This window comes from Pristiophorus japonicus, chromosome 2 (genome assembly GCF_044704955.1).
Source record: "Pristiophorus japonicus isolate sPriJap1 chromosome 2, sPriJap1.hap1, whole genome shotgun sequence".
NCBI lineage: Eukaryota > Metazoa > Chordata > Chondrichthyes > Pristiophoridae > Pristiophorus > Pristiophorus japonicus.
The window spans coordinates 287122347-287142000 of NC_091978.1; positions in this window are offsets into that span (position 1 = coordinate 287122347).

Consider the following 19654-nt stretch of genomic DNA (forward strand, 5'->3'; position numbering starts at 1 on the left):
CCTCAAAGCCTTCTTGAAAAAATGCAACATCCCCACCGACACCTGGGAATCCCTGACCCAAGACCGCACAAAGTGGAGGAAAAATATACGGGAAGGCGCTGAACATCTTGAGTCTCTACGCTGAGAGCAAGCTGAAATCAAACGTAAACAACGGAAGGAGCGCACGGCATCCTAAACACCCCATCCACCCGCTCTTTCAATCACCATCTGCCCCACCTGTGGCAGAGACTGTAGGTGCCACATAGGTCTCATTGGTCACCTGAGAACTAATTTTTAGCGTGGAAGCAAGTCTACCTACGAGAGAGGGGTTTACTCTATTCGAAATTATTGTAACCTGGGGGCTGCAATATACTGTGTATCTGCTAATCAAGAATAAGATCAGTGTAAAAGTGCCGATAAAGACAGTATGAATAAGACTAATTAAATGGCTATATTAAGGCCGCAATTTTCGGGAGCTTTATGCTGTGCGCACAAACATAAAAGGAACTGGGTTTCAACTAGTCAAATATACCTTATCTATGACTGTTACAGAGATGAGTCTTTCATTTCATCAGTGTTGGTTAGATTTGATCTAGGACCCAGATATAAAAGGAGAGTGGATCATTCAGGGACCACATCAAGCTTTAACATAATATAGTATTTGGAATTAATTGTGACTGTGGTTTTGACTGAGTTTAATAGTGCTATATGTAGAAATCTGCCTTCTAATTCATCCAGTACGGCAGTGCACATTGAATACTGTTTGTATTGGATGTCAGCACATAATAAAGACACATTTGAACATGGGTGAGCGGATGGGGGTTAAATAGGCAAAAGTTGCAAGCCTATTGGTGACTATTTTATATTGATGGCCTCTAGTTATGCTCTTCCTCACAAGTGGAAACACTCTCTCTGTGTCTACTCTATTAAAAAACCTTTCATAATTTTAAATACCTCTATTAGGTCACCCCTCAGCCATCAATTTCAAGCGAAAAGAGACCCAGTTTTTTCATCCTTTCCTGTTGGTACACCCTCGTATTCCTGGTATCATCCTGCTTAGCAGGTTTTATAGTGGCTGCCAGGCCAGTTGGCCTCGGGAAACCCCAGCAGCTGCAGTGAGGCGAGGACAGCCTCAGGGAGCACACCTTGTGGGCCAGGAGGAGCAGGAGTGCTTCCTCCCAGCCCCCCACCATTAGATCTCCCAAATGAATGCCCGGATTGGGGATCAGACCCTCCTTTGGGATTAGATTCCCCTAGGGTCGGGTATCAGATCTCCCTTGAGATCGGACACCCCCCGGGATCGGACCTACCTAGTCATGCAATCTCCTCCGGAGTGCTCCCCGTCCGACTAGAAGCCAAGCCTGTTAAATTAGGTGGACCTCTGGGCATGGAAACTGTCACCGAGAGAAGACGCATGCTCTGGAGTTAAATCTCCACAGCAAGCGGTTTCTCGCGCACTACCAGACAACGCCTCCCCCCGCCACTCCCAGCCACCGGAAAGTAAAAATTCCCTGCATTGTTTTAATATCATAATTATTCTTTCACTCAATATTCAAATGTGACTTTTCAAACAATATGCCACCTCAGTAAGAGAAGGTAGTGACCGTGTTATCTGTTTTTACTACTTTTTATGCAACAAGTCCTTTTACACTTCAAAGGATCATTCTATGGTTTTCAAACCGTAAATTTTCAGAGGAATGTTCTGTGTGAAACTGAAGCATGTGCTGACCAGTTCCTGGGTCGAAACTGCTCAAATTGAGGCCTATGCAGTGTGATTTCATACTGAGGTGCGCCTCTTTTTTGAGACTCTAATTGGATTATTTATCTGTTAGGGACTTTGACGGGAGTTTAACTTAGTGAGTTTCTGGCAGGAAACCGCACTGGCAATATATTTTCCCACCAGGAGGCCTTCAACATTTAAGAGAAAAGAGACCCAGCCTGTTCATCCTTTCCTGTTGGTACAGCCTCGCATTTCTGATATCATCCTGCTTAGCGGGTTTTACAGTGACCGCCCGGCCAGCTGGCCTCAGGAAACCCCAGCAGCTGCAGTGAGGCGAGGTCCACTTTCTGTCCAGGATGGTTGGGAAGAGGGCATAGATTGCCTGCCAGCTGCCCCTTGGCCACCTACTGACCCAGATAAGTGGCAGGGAGAGGATTTTGAGAGGGTCGCACAGGAGAGTGTGTGGGGAGGAGTTTGGGGCAGGGGAATCGGTAACTTTCCTTGTGGAGCCAAAAGGAGTTTTGACAGAGGCACTTCAGAGTTTATTCTATTTCTCTTCCCATATTTTTTCTCTCCCTTTGTTCTGTTCCTTTTTAAATGCTGTTCACCTGTAAAATCTTCCGGTTCTATGAAAGGGTGCAAGCTTGAAACATTCACTTGTTTGTTCTCTCCACAGATGCTGCCTGAACTGCTGACTGTTTCCAATATTTTCCATTTTTGTTTCAGATTATCAACATCTGCAGTATTTTGCTTTTACTCCCATCATTTTTCTAACAAATGTACGCACCGAAAGCACAAATGGCCAGTTTTGATAACAAAGCAATGGAAGTACTTAGTTAAGAAGTGAGGGTTGCCCTATACAGTACAGAAGGAAGTCCTCCTTGTTGTGTCCTTGGATGCTCTGATAATGACTCCACAGTATTTGAACTGTAGTGACCTTAGTCCTTTATTAGTTAACTCCAGAGTGAGGATCACACCTGGTGGCCTGCCTTTTATACTAGGCCAGGCACACCTGTACAGGTAACCTACAAGTCTCCCACTGCTGTGCTCTCTGGTGGCGCACCTTGTGTTAGTACAATCAGTAGCCATGTAGGATACATGATATTACTCTCCCCAGCCTTTAGTGCAAATTGCCTCTGCATTGACTGTGCTCTGGGCTTAGCTCTATCTGGTTGACCCTTGGCGAGTCGTTTCAATCTTGGGTGAGTGGTTGGTGTTTCATTGGCAGTTGAGTGCTGCTGGTTGCTGTTTGTGTGTGTCCCTGACCACTCCACTCTCCCTCCTCCCCCACCACCCCCACCCCCCGACATATAGATTATGCCGGAGGCTCATTGCATTCATATACATTCAAGTCCAGAAAAACAAGTTTGCATTATATTTGCGGTTCAGTTGTGAGACAAGTACGTTAGACTGGTAAGATACATTATCGATACGTACTAGGGATCGGTAACCAGTGCATAAGGCTAAGCTAGTTCCAGAACTGCTGGATGGTGCCCAGTGCTGGCAGTGGGAACCCAGTTGGTTCAAGTTGCCTGCTCTTGGGGCTGTTGCCATTGCTCCTAGTGTCGGGTAGGGTCACAGTGACCTCCCTTGTCCTTTCTTTGCACCCTGGGCCGCTACTGCTCCCTGAGGAGCTGTCGTCTTACAGTGCACAGGGAACTGCTGACTCGCTAGCCTGGGCGTCATTTGGTTTGGGATCCTAGCTGGTCCCGGTTCCATTTGGGAGAACTGTTGCGGGGGACCCTTCCTTCCTGGGTATGGCCTTGGTGGCGATGGGGTCTGGGGGCTATGCCTTAGCACAGTTTGCTCTTTCAGGCTCATGGTGGTTGATGCCATCGGATGCCTGAGAGGCAGAGACGATCAGGGGCAGGGTATCGATACCAGTGCCATTGCCCTTCTGAGATCGCTTGCTCTGCAGCTCGTGTGTATTGGCTGCTTGTGGCCACACTCCATGGTGCATAACTTTTGTCCCAAGGACGCAGACTACAGCGTTGGGTAGCTCGCTGGACCTGTGTGCTCCCGATGGGTATTTGCCCGCTGCCTTGGCTGTGTGCAATTGAAATCCTGCATTGCACGTTTCATTACTTATTGTGAATACCCTGTAGCTCCGATCGCGATCGCGTGACTTTTCCGTGCTTGTTGCATGTACACAATTCTGATCATCAATTACACATTTTACATGATCGCAATCACGCGAATTTTCCTTGCTTATTGCATGTACACAACTTTGATCATCATTTACACATTTTACATGATCGCAATCGCGCGGCTTTTCCTTGCTTATTGCATGTACACAACTCTGATCATCATTTACACATTTTATCTCTAACTCATGGTTGCTATTACATTGCTTGAGAGTGTGGAACTGTCCCTTTAAGTGTGGTGAGTTGTGAGCCTCCTTTAAGACAGCCTTGCTTTCTTTACCCCCATCCTCTTCTCTGTTTGGTGCCATGTGTTGCTCCATCATCGCTGCATCTCGTGGTCTGGCTGCCGCCATCTTTTTCTTCAGCGTATCACCTCGTGGTTCGGGCATCATCTTTCCTCCATCCACGATGTCGACTGCGGTGATCCTCTTCTCCCCGGGTTCTGCCTCCGAAGCTGGCAAGTCGCCTCTGGGTCCGATTTTCTTTCTCCGGAGTCCTGCCATTGGAGCTTGGAAGGTGCCCTCGGGTCGTCCCAGCTGGAACATCTCCACGCAGTCGTGCTGGGTGGTCTGTGCCTCGGGTGCTGTGCTGGTCTGCTCTCATGTGCCGGATTCAACCTCAGGTGAGGGCTTGCTTTGCCTCTGAGCACAGAGGATGTCGATTGCTGGAGGGGTGAAGTCTTCCCACTTTCAATGGATCTTCTCCATTCACTTTCTTCCGAGTAGCATTGGTCCATCACCTGCAACAATCCACAGAGGTAACTTGTGCACCGCGCCATCATGGAGTACCTTAACATCCGCACTACCAACAACTGGGATAAGTTCATCGGTGTAGGTGCGCAGCTTTGCCTGAACCGGGACCAACTTGGGTCGTTCAGCTTGATTGTCCCATAGCCTCTCAAAGGCTTCTTGATTCATTACTGACTGGCTCGCCTCCGTGTCCACTTCCATCTATCTCAACTTCCATCCTCAGCGATGAACACTCGGTGGTGCAGGTAAACATTCTATATCCCTCGTCGTGAGGCTGAGCTGCCTCTCTGTCTATCGTTTCATAATCCATGATGGATTCCTGGTCATCTGCAGACTCTTCATCGACACAGTGAGTCATATTTCTCTTACACATTCATTGGAGGTGGCCCTTTGTGCTACAGCCTTTGCATACATAGTCTGTAAACTGCACTTGTGAGCCCTGTGATTCCCTCCACAATGCCAGCATGGAGCTATTCGATTAGCCCCCCTCTGAGTTAAGGGTTTCGGGGGCCTGTTCTCTCTTCCCTGAGAAGGTTTGCATTTTACAATCCAGCCTCTAAAAGGCGCCACTCTGTGCACAGTACTTGCCGGATTTGAGTCCTGAGGGTGAGTCATCTGTCTAGAGCTGCAGCTCGAGGTCATGAATGCCTGGCTCACAGAGATGGCCTTCTGCAGTGTGACTGTAGTATCCGCCGACAGCAGCTTATGAAGAAAGCCCTCATGGCCGATTCCAATGACAACAATGTCCCGCAGCGCTTCGGTGAGGTGGTCCACTCAGGAAAATCTCCTCCACATTACCCAGCGGACCCGGGATAGAGGTCAGGAAGGAAATGGCTGACCTGAAGAATGCTGCGGTGGTAAGTTAAAATACAGCTTTCAATGCCAAGTACTTGCTGCAAGTCGGCATGCTGCAATGTGGATTTCATAACCAGTAATGTATATTGCGTTGAACCATCTAAGCACTATTAGTAGCTTATCCTGTGGAGAAACAGCCCACTGCTTGCTTAGCATGTACTTCCATACTGCAGTTCGGGAGAAATACAAGCACCTTATAATTCGAACTATCTTCTTACAGAAATCTTGGAGACCTGACACAGGAAATCCTTGTAAACAAGAGACAAGGAAGCAAAATTTTCAACCATCCATGGTGACTGAGACAAGGAGAAGCAAACTTGTGATAGTTTTCAATAAGTGCAGGATGTTACTCTGTGACAACTTACCACCTCAGTTCAGTTATTTTGTCTGTATTCAAAGAGTCACTTTGAGAGGGAACTGTTTGACTCACCTGGATTTTCAAAGCCTGAAAATGTTCTTTTTGCCTCAGCTTCATTGTGTAGGAGAAGGGGAGTATTTCCAGGTATTACCAAGATTATGTGACTTGTGCAGAGCTGAGGAACTTAGTAAATTCCAACAGAATTATTACTTGGAATTGTTGGAATGTTTACAACCTCAATTACCCTATAAAAAGGGTGTGTTCCTGCAAGCTTGATAATATCAGAGATGATAACTTCAGTGCAAGAGCTTAAATGATATCAATTAAGAGCTAAGGGGAAGGGACGATACAAGGAGTGAGTGGATATTGAAAAAGAGTACTAATGGGAGTATAGGGGTGGTAGGAAGAGAAGGGGACGAGAAATTGGGAAGGTGAAGGCTGGAGAAGGTGGGGATAAACGCAACTAATGGAGTGGGAATGAGAAAATAGCCACTGAGACCACATGAAACTTTGTCACCCCATCCTGTATGTGTCTCCTTTCCCTGTCGCACATAGACCATATCACCCACCATCTCCTACCCAAAGAGAAAGAAGACATTTTTAAAAAGACAAGAGGGAGAGGAAAAAAGTATCAGGGAAAGATGAGCAGAAGCTAAGAGAGAGACAAGCAGAAGAATAGAAACAGCAAAAGAAACAGAAACAGACAGGTATGAGAGAGACCTTATTCACTGACGTACTGTGCATAATGCCACAGGAAATGTAAGTTTAATATTTAAAAACCATATGATTTGTGCACTTCCTGTCCACAAAACCTTATTTCCAGTTGTCATTATTTTATTCGCACTTTTATGCCAACATTTAACATTGAAATGTCCTATGTAAGCATTTATACTTGGATTTTACCATGTGAACAGTTATCATTAATTTAGTTACGGGCATTCTTGTTGCTCACTTCTTGCTCTCATCAGCCAAAAACTAACCCCAAGGTCAATCTCTAAACCTGCTAGTGTCCATTTGATAGAGTTAGTGTGATAGAGCCTCTGTTTTGTGGTTTTGAAACTTTGGGATGTTTCATTATATTTGTTGTGCAGTTTTGTTTATTATTGGATTTCTCATGATGTTGCAGATTAGGAAAAGGGGAGGTGCAACGAGACCTGGTTGTCATGGTACATCAGTCATTGAAGGTTGGCATGCAGGTACAGCAGGTGGTTAAGAAAGCAAATGGCATGTTGGCCTTCATAGCGAGGGGATTTGAGTACAGGGACAGGGAGGTGTTGCTGCAGTTGTACAGGGCCTTGGTGAGGCCACACCTGGAGTATTGTGTACAGTTTTGGTCTCCTAACTTGAGGAAGGACATTCTTGTTGTTGAGGGAGTGCAGCGAAAGTTCACCAGACTGATTCCCGGGATGGTGGGACTGACCTATCAAGAAAGACTGGATCAACTGGGCTTGTATTCACTGGAGTTCAGAAGAATGAGAGGGGACCTCATAGAAACGTTTAAAATTCTGACGGGTTTAGACAGGTTAGATGCAGGAAGAATGTTCCCAATGTTGGGGAAGTCCAGAACCAGGGGTCATAGTCTAAGGATAAGGGGTAAGCCATTTAGGACCGAGATGAGGAGAAACTTCTTCACCCAGAGAGTGGTGAACCTGTGGAATTCTCTACCACAGAAAGTTGTTGAGGCCAATTCACTAAATATATTCAAAAGGGAGTTAGATGAAGTCCTTACTACTAGGGGGATCAAGAGGTATGGCGAGAAAGCAGGAAGGGGGTACTGAAGTTGCATGTTTAGCCATGAACTCATTGAATGGCAGTGCAGGCTAGAAGGGCCGAATGGCCTACTCCTGCACCTATTTTCTATGTTTCTATGTTTCATAGTGAGTCCGAAAATCTGCGGTTTATATCATCATCATAGCGGTCCCTCGAAATCAAGGAAGACTTGCTTCCACTCTAAAAGTGAGTTCTCAGGTGACTGTACAGTCCAATGCAGGAATTACAGGCTCTGTAACAAGAAGGGCAGACAGTGGTTGAAGGAAAGGGTAGGTGGGGAGCCTGGTTTGCTGTACGCTCCTTCCGCTTGGTTTCCGCATACTCTCGACAATGAGACTCGAGATGCTCAGCGCACTCCCGGATACACTTCCTCCGTTTAGGGTGGTCTTGGGCCAGGGACTCCCAGATGTCAGTGGGGATGTTGCACTTTCCTCTATCCTGCATCTATCCTCCCAGTGGGTGCCCCCTGGTCATCAAAATCCATGGCTTGGCCTTGAACAATGTGGACCATTTTCTATATCTTGGGAGCCTACTATCAGCAAGGGCAGACATCGATGACGAGGTCCAACACAGCCTCTAGTGTGCCAGCGCAGCCTTCGGTCACCTGTTTGAAGACCAGTCATCTTGGTTAATCCTTGCCACTGGATCAAGACTTAGCTCTGTCAAGCCCGTGTGGTGGCTGGTGTGCAACGGCCACCACACGTTAAAAAAATCCACGCACAGGCATCTTCCACCCTTCAACATGTAGTTCGGGATCGGGAATATTATGTCCTTCATTGAAACACCTGCGAACTCATCCCTTTTCGGTGTGGAAGCAAGTCACCCTCATTTCGAGGGACTGCCTATGATGATGAAGACCAAGACCTCAAATCTGGCACCAAGCTTATGGTCTACAGGGCAGTAGTGATACCTGCCCTCTTATATGGCTCAGAGACGTGGATATACAGTAGACACCTCAAAGCGCTGCCTCCGCAAGATCCTGCAAATCCACTGGGAGGATAGACGCTGCTTTATAACAATAGGTGTGTCTATGCCATGTTTCAGATAACATTAAGGCCACTGATTTATAGGGTTGGAAATTTGGCTCCATAGCACCCACTTTTTTGGTGCCAAAGGTGTCGTTTTATGTTGAAAATGGCGTCTACACCGTGTGTACACTTCTGGGCCATGCCGGACGCTATCTTGATGAAGGCAGTAGGGCGGCATTAGGAGCATGCGCCAGAAATATGTGGAGTGCGCATATTGTGACATCAATCAGCGTGAAATGCTGATTTGACATCAGCTCTGCCATTTTTGTCCTCAACGCTAGAGCTAATACCCTGTCTTAACCTCGCACTGCTGAATATGCATTCAGAGCAGCAAGGACCAGTGCTATTTAAAGGGATCAACAACCAGTCCCAGGTTAGTTGCTGATTAATTTCTACTGGCTCTGTCCAAGTTTGTGGAAATGTTTGGTACTTTCCAGAATTGTTTAAAGTTGGTGAGGTGACATGGAAAGGTGCTATAAGTGGAGAGGCCTTGTTTCTGACTTCAAGAGTTCTGGTCAGACCACTTGTTATGGGTGCTGTCATTGTCATCCCCCTTGGCCTGCAGCATTGCAGGGAGATGGCGCAGAGGCAGCGAGAAAAAGGATGGGCTTCTCGCAGAGGGAGGAGGAGGAAGGGGAGAAGGGCTCTTAGCAGGAGGCCTTACTCACCTGGGGTCTTCTGAGAGCTATTCTCTTACCTTAGCCGCAGCCAAGAGCAGTGTGTGAGGCATCTGTGCTTTATGAAGGAGATGCTGACAGAACTCTGCCACCTCTTGCAACCAGACTTGCAGCCTCACACCAGGGCAAGGACAGCGTTGTCAGTGGCTGTGAAGGTGACCATAGTCCTGAATTTTTTTGCGTGGGATCTTTGCAGGCTAGAGCAGGCGACATCTGTAACATCTTCCAGTTCGCCATCCACTGTTGCATAAGAGTGGTGACAGACACTCTTTATGACAGGGGAGGTGAGTTCATTGTCTTCTCTCTGACCAGAGAGAAGCAGGCGGAGTGTGCACATGGCACTACCAGGATAGTGGGCTTCGCCATGATGCAGGGCGCCAAGTTGCTTTAGGACGTGTCACATTTTATGACGCTTCTCTTTTTAGGACACCTCTCATTTTAGGACCATCTCATTTTAGGACCGTCTCATTAAATCTTCCCTCTATTATTTTTTAAACTGAGTGGGCCATGAACTCCTTTGAACGCGACCTTTTCGTCCGTAGTCAAATATTACAAGAACAACTTTTACATCGACTTTCATAACAACTTTTACAACAATGACAGCAACAGTAACCACTTAAAGGCATATATACAGTAATGCCATTTTGCCACCCCACTGTCTCAAATCATGAGATAATCAGACAAGGTTCGATACAGGTTTAATATAACTTCTCTGCTTTTGAATTCCAGTCCTTTAGAAATGAACCCCAGTGCTTTATTTGCACCTTTCTGGCCTTTTTAACCTGCGTTGCTACTTTTAATGATTTGTGAATCTATACTCCTAGATTCCTTTGCATCGTTACCCCATTTAGATTCTTATTTTCCAAGGAGTAGGTAGACTCCTTATTCCTCCTACCAAAATGCACCACATCAAACTTATCTATATTGAAATTAATTTGTCATTTACATGCCTATTCTGCAAGTTTATCATGGTAAAATTAATTTAATACTTTTAGTTCATTGTGTACAAAGTCTATTTAAAAAAATAATTACTTGTTAGAAATGACTAGGGTATAAAAGAACTGCATAATAATGCATGAACACTTTAGAAAAATCACTCAGTTACACGGTTATACATCAATCAACAATCCAAAAACCCAAGGTGTGCTGAAAGAGGCATATCTATTTGTGCAATTTGTATTAATTTTAAAGTTTTCAATGTATTAGCCCATCCCTCATGTCACTATAGCAAAGGCTGCACAAGCAGCAGGAGTAGTGGCATTTGTATGTCCATAGAGTGATTAGAATATTAATCACAATGCAAGCAGACAACCAACAAATATAAAGTACTGTAGTTTTTTAGTTCACAGTATTAAAAAGAATTGAACAATTGAACAAGAATGGGTATCTGTATTTTCAATTCAATCACTTCCATTATAAACATTGTCTTCTTGAACCAGCACACCCTCCATGTAATATGTCAGAAATGAAGCACTTATCCACAAGTGCAGAAAAACACATACACAATTTGCGTCACCAAATTAAAAACAAAAACCTATGATTTGAACAAAAATAAACATTAATCTTTCTTCTTGGACAGGAGAATCAATCAGACTGACTTGGAAATGTTTAGTGATATGGTGACATAAAGATGTTAATTTATGAATTTCGCTTCTAATGTTTTTCTCTCAAACATTCTCCATAATATTAATCCCTGCTCTTATCACGCAAAGTGTTGAATTGTTTTAGGTACTTCGCAATTAAATAGCGGGAAACAAACTTCATTGTACTCTCAATTATTAATGTCCTATTTCAAACATTTATACCAAATCGAAATTGTACAAAGTATTTTCTGTGTCTTTTTCAATAAACAAAGTGTTTTTTTCTAAAGTAGCTTCCTGCAATTTTTAGATATCATTACATAACTCTTGTTTCACTACACTAAACATTTAAAATCGATATTTACATTATTCCAGGGACTCGTTCAGACTATAGAATGACAGACAAAATAAAATGGTTTGTGTTTTTTCCCTTTTTTGGTTCTCTTCCTAAATGTCTTAATATATATTTTTTTAATTCAATAAAAAGTAATATGGAGCTCCTACAGATCCTTCCTGCCCTCCCCCTCCTCAACAGCATTGTTGGATGTTTGTGTAAAGCTAATCACTTCACTCAATCGTTCAAAATCAAATATTGAGAAATTTCAATTTTAAAACGTTTTAAGTTGCTCAGAGCCTGTTTAAAAGCATTTGGACTTGAAGACCTGGTTGAAATTTGTTTAGATGTGGGGAAAATTGAATTTTCTTGTTTCTTCCAAAATCGAAACTAATGGGGGAAAAAAGTATTTTTAACACTAATATTTTGTTAAAAGTTAATTAAACATTTTAAATTCTTTCAAGTCTCATTGCAGCTTTGACAGAAGAAGTTGCTCCAAGTTTTTCTAATAAAAGAAACTCTAATTCCAAATGGAGCTCAAATAAGAAAGTGAATAAAGTGGTTAAACTTCTGAAGAAGGCGATGAGGTTATCTATCCCCAGCCTTGGCGATGAGTTGGGATCAGTTTTGGAGAAGTAGTTTCCTTTTTTTCTGCTGCCCTCCGTCTCTCAGCCCTTGCCTCCAGGCATATGGCGACTAGCTGAGCAGGAGGAGGCGGAAGCAGAAGAGAAAGCGGAAGAGGAGGAGGAAGGAGGAGGCAAACCAGACAGCCCCTTTCTGGCCAAGCTGTTTGTGATCAATTCATCAGACTGTGGTACCAGTGAACGCAACCTGAATTCCACATTCACCAATAGTCCCACACCTTCCCTCTGTCACTGACCATCACAGCGGCTGCTTGGCCACAATGCTGAAATAAAAGCCACCACAAAAGAAACATTGCAAATGAACTTCATACATCAAGCCATCCAATATTACATAATAAAGCCAACTAATCACTTTTGTGCATTCCCTTAGTGCCTGTCTTCTGTGTGCCTTTGTTTGTCCTAGTGCTCCCATGAAGTGCTGCTGCTGACTTTCAGTGGAGGAGTCTGCAGATGGCCTTGCAGGATGGGCTCGAGCAGCTCTGGACCTAGAATGCCCGGCTTTAGTCTGGACCCTCTTGGCATGGATGGCAGAAGTCTGGTCTGGATGGCTGACAGGCAACAGCAAGGGCACTGGTGGAGTGGCAGTGGTGGGAGGACAAATGTCATCCTGAAAGAGAACAGCAGGTTCATCCTCCAGAGTCACTGCCACGTCCCTGGAACGGTGCTTCAGCATTCCCAGTAATCCGTTGGGAGGACAGATTGTTGGACTGCTGTAACATCCTGCAATCCCCTTTCAACACTGGTAAATAATGGCAGCAGTCTGTCCTCGTGTGACAGCAAGCTGAGCCTGCACGAGAGCCATCTGAGCCTACACGAGAGCAGTCTGGGCCTGCACGAGAGCCGTCTGAGCCTGCACGAGAGCAGTCTGGGCCTACACGAGAGCAGTCTGGGCCTGCACGAGAGCCGTCTGAGCCTGCATGAGAGCAGTCTGGGCCTGCACGAGAGCCGTCTGAGCCTGCACGAGAGCAGTCTGGGCCTGCACGAAAACCGTCTGAGCCTGCACGAGAGCCGTCTGAGCCTGCACGAGAGCCGTCTGAGCCTGCACGAGAGCCGTCTGGGCCTGCACGAGAGCAGTCTGGGCCTGCACGAGAACCGTCTGAGCCTGCACGAGAGCAGGAAAACCGTCTGGGCCTGCACGAGAGCAGTCTGGGCCTGCACGAGAGCCGGCTGAGCCTGCACGAGAGCCGGCTGGGCCTGCACGAGAGCCGTCTGGGCCTGCACGAGAGCCGGCTGAGCCTGCACGAGAGCAGTCTGGGCCTGCATGAGAGCCGGCTGGGCCTGCACGAGAGCAGTCTGGGCCTGCACGAGAGCCGTCTGCGCTTCCACTGCAGCACTCAGACATTGGGTGGCTTGTGCTGCAATAGAAGCCGAGACTTTGGCCATCAGACGCTGCATCCTGGTTGGGTCCAATGCATTTGCCCATCACTTCCATGCTGGAAATTATAGTCTCCAAGCTCTGCACAATGCCCTGTGCAAGATTGTGGGATGAGGGGGAAGTGGGATGTGAGAAGGAGAATTACAATAGTGGATACCATCATCTTGTATTGTTTCAGCCCCACTGCTGGCCACGGGCTCAGCAATGGTCCTCCCAATAATGTTCAGCACCGTCTCTTCCATCTGGATCAGGTGATGCAGGTGCGCCTGTCCCCTGCCAGATAGGACCTGCTGCCTCCAGTTGTGAGCTACCTTGTCCTGCAAAGGGAAGTGTGTCAATGAGTGTGGTGCAATGTGCTTGGGTGATATGCCTGTCATGGTTGAATAGCTGACAGAGGGAGATGTTGGTATGAGGCTTGCAGCAGTGGTAAGTGTGTGACGGCACGGTGAAGCTATCAATGTGATGTATGAGTCATGTTTGGTAGAGATTGTTGGTAGGTGAGTGATGAGGGTGTGGTGCATTGAGCAGTATGAGAGGCTAGAGGTGTAGATGGTGGGATATAGCATTTGAAGATGAATTCACTGACCTTGACCACTCGTGTAAGGTCATTAAACTTCTTCCTGCACTGAGTCCAGGTCCTCGTGGCTATATTGCTGCCATTCACCACAACGGCTATCTGCTTCCAATGCCTCTTATGCATTTGCCTGGTGGGCCTCCTGGCCCCTGTGGGAACAGGACCTCTTTCCTTGTGTACACTTCCTGCACCAAGGCCTCCAGGGCTGCATCAGAGAACCTTAGAGCAGGCTCTCTTCCCTGTAGTCCTTTTCAGTGCTCTGACTCTGGTCCCCAGCCAGCTGAATCACCTGTTGCAAGCAAAATACACTTCCCCTTTAAGAAGTGCAGGCTAGCTTTAATTGGAGCTAACCTCGCATGAACTTGGGCCCCATGCTGAGCATTCAGCAACTCAGAGCGCTTAGCACTGGGCTGTACGCCACGATCATGGAAATGAGCAGGCAGCAAGTTAGCGTGCTGCCTGCATTCCCATGAACGGACATGGGTTGATCACACATCACAATCCCTGTGTCCGTTTTTGGGGATAAACCAATTTTGAGCCACTAGTGACTGAATAAGCCAAATTCTATTTTTATTAAATGGTATTCTAGATTTTTTACTGTTGCTTTGGGGATTAAATTCCACAACTCTTTCCATTATTTTGTGACAGCAAGGGAATCCAGTTGGAGGCTCAGTTCATAACACTCATATCCCTTAGTCAGAAGATTCAAGCCAGGACTTAAGCATAAAAATCCTGACTGCCTGTACTGTTTTCGGGCATTTCTGGCGCCGAAAGTTGGGGCAAATCTTTTGTGTGTGTTACAAATTGGGGCAGAAAACATTTCTGATCAGGTGATTAGGTGCAGGTATGGGATTTTCCAGTACCTTTGTATGCTACTTATGATAGTTGTGGAGGAGCAGGAAAGGATGGAGGAAAAGAGAGTGAGGCAGCACATGAGGAGGATTTACTCTTTTAAGTAATATTTCTTCCCCCCAAAAAATATACAAGTAACTCAGTCAGGGTCAGCTTCCCCATGTGTAATCCTATATCCCTCTGCTTCAATTATCAGAGGAAACAGAACCATCGCTTGGCAAATCAGCTGATCCTGAAACATCTCTCTGCATGCTTAAAACTCCAGCTCCCAGTCTGCTGCTGTAATATATGCACCCGTGAGTATGCTCACAGGTTTGTAGAGCTGTTGAGGACCTACGGAATGGCGGAGGAGTGGGTTGGATGGCGCCAGAGGAGCTGGCACGGCACCTGTCCTGGGCTGACACCCGGCCAATGCCATCGAGTCGCTAAAAATGGCATTGGGCCCTGACTCCATTAGATGCGTCGAGGAGGCTCAAGCACGTGGGCCGATCCCGTCCGAACTGACCCCCGTCTGGTCAGAATTCCTCATCGGCGCCAAGCCCCGAAACCTTCCTCAGAACATGGCGCCTCACAACTTGAGCCTTCTCCGGGAAATCCCCTCCGTGCCTTTCAGTTCTGCGTGGAGGAGATTCCTGTATGGGCTGCTCTTGCACACTCTCCACTTTGCCGTCCGGACACACCATGGCGCCCCATCTTGCCGTCCGGAGGAGGTGGGGGTCGCGAATGGAGTGCTCTCTATACGGGAGTCCTCCCTTTATTTGTTGGGGACTTGGCCTGGAGGGTGTAGCACGGAGCAGTCCAGTGCAATCGGTTTTTAAGTCGGTTCACAGACTCCCAGGCCATCTGCAATTTCTGCGGTCTGGAGGAGTCCGTGTTCCATATGTATGTACAGCGTGTGAGGTTGCAGCCCCTCTTCCAATTATTTGAAGGAGATGCTCCTCGATTTTTGGCTGTACTTCAGTCCCACACTCCTGATCTTTGGGCATCTGGTGCGGGGGGGACGGTGAAGCGAGCAGATCGGAGTGCTCCTTTGTTGGACTGCTCCTGGGCAGTCCAAGGTGGCCATTAACTGGTCCAGGCATTCAGCCCGACTGCATGCGTCTCTTCCACGGCTACGTTCGTGCCAGTGTGTCCCTGGAGATGGAGCATGCGGTGTCTAACAGTGCGCTCGCGGTCTTCTGTGAGAGGTGGGCACCAGAGGGACTGGAGTGCATCATCACCCCAGGCAACCAAGTTTTAATTTGATTTGGGATGTTTCCCAGTTGATTTGGAAATTTGTGGGTTCTAGTGTCCTTACTAAAAGGGGGTACTTGATTTAAAGTTGTATCTAAAATAGTTGTAGAGCTGTTGAGGACCTATTGGATGGTGCGGGAGCGAGTTGGATGGCGCCAGAGGAGCTGGCATGGCGCCTGTCCTGGGCGATGTCTGGCTCGCGGCCAAAGCCATCAAGTCGCAAAAACGGCACTGGGCCCTGACTCTACTAAGTGTGTAGAAGAGGCTCAAGCACGTGGAGCGATCTCATCTGAACTGACCCCCGTCCAGATGGAATTCCTCATCGGAGCCAAGCCCCGAAACCTCCCTCGGGAGCCGGCACCTCACAACTTGAGCCGCCTCCGGGAAATCCTCTCTGTTCCTTTCAGTTTTCCGCGGAGGGGATTCCTGTACGGGCTGTTCTTGCACACCCTCCAGTTTGCCATCCGGACAAGCCATGGTGTACCATCTTGCCATCTGGATGAGGCGGGGGGTCACCAATGGAGGGCTCTCTATGCAGGAGTCCTCCCTTTATCTATTGGGGACTTGGCCTGGAGGGTGTTGCATGGGTCAGTCCTGTGCAATAAGTTTTTAAGCCGGTTCACGGACTCCCAGGCCGCCTGCATTTTCTGTGGTCTGGAGGAGTCCGTGTTCCATGTAAATAGTCAGTGTGAGGTTGCGGCCCCTCTTCCACTAGTTGAAGGGACTGCTCCTCGATTTCTGGCTGCACTTCATTCCCACGCTCCTGATCTTTGAGCACCTGGCGCAGAGGGAAGGAGGCAGGTCAGAGGGTCACCTTGTAGGACTCCTCCTGGGCCTGACCAAGGTGGCCATTAACAAGTCCAGGCAGCGGGCAGTCGAGGGGGTCTTTCAGCCCGACTGCCTGCCTCTCTTCCACGGTTACATTCACGCCAGGGTGTCCCCGGAGATGGTGCATGCGGTGTCTACCGATACGCTCGGAGTGCTAGAGTGCATCATCACTGGCAACCAAATTTTAATTTGATCGGTTAAGAATCCTTTAAAGTTTATTTTATAATTTGTAGGTCTAGTGTCCCTGGAAAAAGGGTGGCATTCGGCTTTATCTGCTAATTAAAATAGTTGTAGAGCTGTTGAATTGTGAGTGGCTTAGCCAGTCACGTGATGTTCACAAGACTCCATAAAACCCCAGTCAGTTGGGTTTAATGGATCCACGATGAGGCATGCGGTTGTGAGCCTAGTGGATGAACTGATAATGTGTAATGTGATTGTTAAACCTTTGTTAATAAACCAACTAGTTCTAAATAGCAATGTGTTGCTACGAATGCTTAAGCAAAGAACCCATGTAGCAAATGCATTACAGCAGCAACACCCAACAATGTCCCAAATTTGGGGAGTAGGGCTTGTATGAGTATTGCATGGCACCTGGAACTGGGATGACCCTTTCTAAAATATCTAAGAAATAACAGAATTGCAGCACTTGGAACACGAGCTGGTGAAAGGGAAGGTGCGCCTAGAAGAGAGCTGGAATACTGCAAGTTCTTTATTCATAATTAAATCTTGTGTTCATGCTTTTACAAGATTTTAGAATCAATTAAAGTTCACTGCAAAAGTCAGCTGTATCTCCTGTGAGTTTTTACTCTTGCTATGTCATGTTATTTTCGATAAACTCTCCTTAGTTGGCTAAATAAGATGCCTGAGAACCTGACCTATTTCAATCCCAGTACAAGCAAAATCATGTCAAGAAATCTGGGTGTGTCGATGCATTCCTCCAACAGACACCATGCAGTCAGTGATATGCAGTGACTTCATAAAATATGTACTGGAAAGTACCACAAAATACGTATGAGTATGTGCCCTTAATTGTTTAGCTTCATAAAATACGAATCCATCTCTTGTGATATTGTACGTAGGTACTGAAGACCAAGAGCAGTCTTCTGGTGAAAGGGTGGGGGGGAACAGGGGGAAGAGGAATGAGGGAATGGGGAAAAGGGAACCGGGGCAGCCGGGGGGGGGGGGAAGAAGAGACGGTGGGGGGAGGGGGGAAGAGACGGTGGGGGGGGGGGGGAAGAGACGGTGGGGGGGGGGGGGGGAAGAGACGGTTGGGGGGGGGGGGTGGTATAGATTGTAGTGTCCCTGGAAAAAGGGGGGCATTCGGCTTTATCTGCTAATTAAAATAGTTGTAGAGCTGTTGAATTGTAAGTGGCTTAGCCAGTCACGTGATGTTCACAAGACTCCATAAAACCCCAGTCAGTTGGGTTTAATGGATCCACGATGAGGCATGCGGTTGTGAGCCTAGTGGATGAACTGATAATGTGCAGTGTGATTGTTAAACCTTTGTTAATAAACCAACTAGTTCTAAATAGCAATGTATTGCTACGAATGCTTAAGCAAAGAACCCATGTAGCAAATGCATTACAGCAGCAACACCCAACAATGTCCCAAATTTGGGGAGTAGGGCTTGTAGCTGGAATGAGTAGTGCATGGCACCTGGAACTGGGATGACCCTTTCTAAAATATCTAAGAAATAACAGAATTGCAGCACTTGGGACACGAGCTGGTGAAAGGGAAGGTGCGCCTAGAAGAGAGCTGGAATACTGCAAGTTCTTTATTCATAATTAAATCTTGTGTTCGTGCTTTTACAAGATTTTAGAATCAATTAAAGTTCACTGCAAAAGTCAGCTGTATCTCCTGTGAGTTTTTACTCTTGCTATGTCATGTTATTTTCGATAAACTCTCCTTAGTTGGCTAAATAAGATGCCTGAGAACCTGACCTATTTCACTCCCAGTACAAGCACAATCATGTCAAGAAATCTGGGTGTGTTGATGCATTCCTCCAACAGACACCATGCAGTCAGTGACTTCATAAAATATGTACTGGAAAGTACCACAAAATATGTATGAGTACGTGCCCTTAATTGTTCAGCTTCATAAAATACGAATCCATCTCTTGTGATATTGTACGTAGGTACTGAAGACCAAGAGCAGTCTTCTGGTGAAAGGGTGGGGGGAAACATGGGGAAGGGGAATGAGGAAAAGGGAACCAGGGCAGGGGGGGCGTGGGGAAGAGACGGTGGTGAGGGGGAAGCGACGGGGGGGGGTGGAAAGAGACGGAGGGGCCGGGGGCAAGAGATGGTGGTGGGGGGGGGGGGAGGAAGGAGACGGTGGGGGGGGGTGGAGGAGACGATGGGGGGGGGTGGAGGAGACGATGGGGGGGGTGGAGGAGACGATGGGGGGGGTGGAGGAGAAGGTGGGGGGGGGAAAGAGACGGTGGGGGGGGGGAAAGAGACGGTGGGGGGGGGGGAAGAGACGGTGGGGGGGGGGGAAGAGACGGTGGGGGGGGGGAAAGAGACGGTGGGGGGGGGGAAAGAGACGGTGAGGGGGGAAAGAGACGTTGGGGGGGAAAAGAGACGGTGGGGGGGGAAAAGAGACGGTGGGGGGGGGAAGAGACGGTGGGGGGGGGGAAGAGACGATGGGGGAGGGGGGAAGAGACGGTGGGGGAGGGGGGGAAGAGACCGGTGGGGGAGGGGGAAGAGACGGTGGGGGAGGGGGGAAGAGACGGTGGGGGGGAAGAGACGGTGGGGGGGGGGAAGAGACGGTGGGGGGGGGGGAACACACGGTGTGGGGGGGGGAAGAGACGGTGGGGGGGGGGGAAGAGACGGTGGGGGGGGGGGAAGAGACGGTGGGGGGGGGGGGGGAAGAGACGGTGGGGGGGGGGAAGAGACGGTGGGGGGGGGGAAGAGACGGTGGGGGGGGGAAGAGGACGGTGGGGGGGGAAGAGACGGTGG